This window comes from Octopus bimaculoides, chromosome 1 (assembly GCF_001194135.2).
Source record: "Octopus bimaculoides isolate UCB-OBI-ISO-001 chromosome 1, ASM119413v2, whole genome shotgun sequence".
NCBI lineage: Eukaryota > Metazoa > Mollusca > Cephalopoda > Octopoda > Octopodidae > Octopus > Octopus bimaculoides.
In genome coordinates, this window is record NC_068981.1 from 114,271,241 (window position 1) to 114,274,353 (window position 3,113).

Genomic DNA, 3,113 nt, shown 5'->3' on the forward strand with positions numbered 1-3,113 from the left:
GCTTCATTTTCATCCAGCAGTACTGAGCCATACATTCCAGGTGTGTGATTATTTTCGTTTGCGATGGCATTGTATATCCCCGGTAGTTCGCAGTCCGACATCAGAATCCCGTTGGTGTTATTTGGGTATTTGTCTTTGTTTCCTGTGTGTTGAGGTTGTTGTTGTCTCATCCATTTCAATTTGTTGCTGAAGTGTTTGTTACAGGCTCGGTTTATATAGTTATATTCCTGATGGATGATATCTGCGAGTTTTAACTCCTCATACGGTGTTATCATGTTCTTGAGGTTTTGTTGTAAGAACCTTTTTCTCTTTTGGTACTGGCTAATTTCTTTGTATATTCTCTTTTTGAATTTGACCAGTAGTGTGGGTCTTAGTCTGCCTGCTTAGCCCTCTGTGAGCCTCAATCTTCTTACACAAATATGATGGGCTTCTTTCAGTTTCAATCTACGAAATCCATTCACAAGACTCGGGCTGGCCCGAGGCTACAGTTGAAGACACCTGCTCAAGGTGCCACTCATAGGGACTGAACCGGGAACGATGTGGTTGAGAAACAAGCTTCTCACCACATAGCTACGTCTGCGGCTGGGGAGGGGACAGTGCCTGTACGCTAGATATAGACGTTAAACTACTACAAACCACTTAAGTTAGCATTCCGTTTAACACAAGGCTGCATGCGAGAGAAATGGAGCGAAAAAATTTATAAAAATCCTATATCTTAAGATTTCATGTTTTGCAATATTAAGATTGCTTTACAATTATCAGTAGGGTGCACCGACTATAAATAAATGAGAAATACATATACACACCCATGGGATTACACTCGTTTGTGCACAATATTTTTATAAATCTTTTCTGTCCATTTCCCTCGCATACAGCCTTGTGTTAAACGAATGCTAATTTAAGTGGTTGTAGTAGTTTGACGTCATCCCTAGCGAACAGGCGCTGTCCATCCAGCGCCCTTAATTATAATTATATTTTTATAATTATACTTTAATATATATATATATATATATGCGTGTGTCTGTGTGCGTGTGTGTCTGTGTTTGTCTGTATGTGTGTGAGATATAACGTGTCTTGAATGGCACAACAATGCAGAGTGGACTACGATAACTGTTGTAATTTAATTGTTCATAGTCTGACGTGATATAATATCTCGAAATATGAAAATTCCTTCTTCAGATATCGCTAGGAATTGATCGAGTCACTGCTATAATCGGTTTTCCAATGGTTACTGATATTTTTTTCTTTTCCGGAAGCGTCTCTGCAGTGGTCTCACGAAGCTCCTTCCGGAATTCCTCAAGAGAAGTGCGTGAGGGCGGCTATGACTCAAGCTCGTGTGTGATGGCATATCCGCAGCGCTGCTTCTAAGATATGTATTATATGTGCAGTTTTTTTTTTATAATACATGAGCATGTTACCAGAAATGAACTTATTGCTTGCTAATTTCCTGCCTGTTGTTAAGTTGGAGCCCTAGTCTGTTTATGAGGATAGCTTCCTTAATTCTTAGATTTCCCAAATTTCGGTTATTAGCCTCAATTATGATTTTTATGCTTTTGTCGGTGTTCTGGCATCTGTCTAGATGTTTTCTGAAGGAAGAGGCTCTCGTGTTTAGATGTTCTTTGATGCGAATGTGCAACGGTCTTGTTGTGCTACCCACATAGAACTTGTTGATTTGTTACATTGTATTCTATACACAACATTTACTCGTTGGCATAAATCTGTGTCACGGACGGGGCAGTAAGCTAGTGCGCATTCATTGCTGTCTCTTGCTCGTTTCTTTGTTAGGTGTCTTCTCAGAGAGGGGCTGGAGTTGTATGTCTAATTCTACTCTTCTTATGGCTCTTCGGATGGGGTATTTTAAGGAAGCATGTGTTGCCGGTTTTTCTGTGTGTTCAGCATGTTTGTCGTCTTCGGTACCTAAGCCGATTTACAATGGATATAGGGTACCCGTTGGTTTTCAATTCCTCTAGTTAGCGTGTGGTGGGAGTCACCTTGTCCTCTGTCCTTCTGTCCTTGCTCTGGGTGCGTGTAAGTTCATTTCTGGCGTATCCTATTTTGGCACCTAGCTGAAGGGCTGAATTGTAGAGAACAAACATATCTCTACTGACAGCTTTCCTGTAGAGCTCGATGTGGATCTCTCCTTCTTCCGTTATTTTCAGTTGGAAGCCGAGCAGCGATAGGGATCCAGTGTTGGTGGGATGTTATATAGTGAACCGTATGTTCATGTCCATGTTGTTGAACGTCGTGAATATTCTGTCTGCCTCTTCATGGGAGGATGTGAGTATGAGGATGTCATCTACATACCTGGTGAAGAAGGCGCATGAGCAACAGATGTTGAGTACTCGACATTCCAGATGGTTCATATAGGTGATGGCTAGTAGACCCGAGAGACTATATCCCATGGGGAGATCTGTTGTCTGTTTGTATATGTGATCATGGAAAGAGAAGTAGTTGTCCACGATGATGGAAAATAGTTGATGTATATCAGCTGCGGCGAGTTCGAAGCAGTGGATGACCGCCGAGTGTGCTGCCTCTGTTGTGTACATTGAGACAACGTAAAGACTAAAAGCATATCTGTTTTGTCTGGGGGCAGTTGGCGCAGATTTTTGTTGATAACTTCGTCGGAGTTCTTGACATGTCCAGGAAAGTTAGAGAGTATGGATTTCAGGATGTGGGAAAGGATCCAGAATATTTTATATAGAGGTGTTTTAATGAGGTGATAGAATCTGAGTAATCTACTATTCTTTGTGATGAGATTGCTTTTCTATTTGCTATGTAGTTGTCTCGTTTACAAATGTCAGTCCATGCGGTGTTAATTCGGTCCTCAATCCTGGTCGCAGTTGTATCAGTCACTGCTTATATATTCTAGTGCCAGTCTATCATAAATTTCACAAGAAATCACGCAAATTTCTTTCCATTTGTTTGATGGTAAGTAATTAAGGCATTTGTTTTTTAGTTTTGTCAATGTTTTATGTTGCGCCTTTGTTAAGTTTGGTATCATTTTCGATTCCTTCCTTAAGATGTTGGAGATAGACTGTTTCGGTCTGGATAGTTTTACACACACACACACACACACACACACACACACACACACACACACACACACACACACA

General features: G+C 40.9%; 1 protein-coding gene across 2 annotated transcripts in view; it reads left to right on the forward strand.

Moving 5' to 3' along the window:
• LOC106874949 (chloride channel protein D) overlaps window positions 1-3,113 on the forward strand; it is a 79,026-nt gene that overhangs the window by 74,218 nt on the left and 1,695 nt on the right. The window lies entirely within an intron of this gene.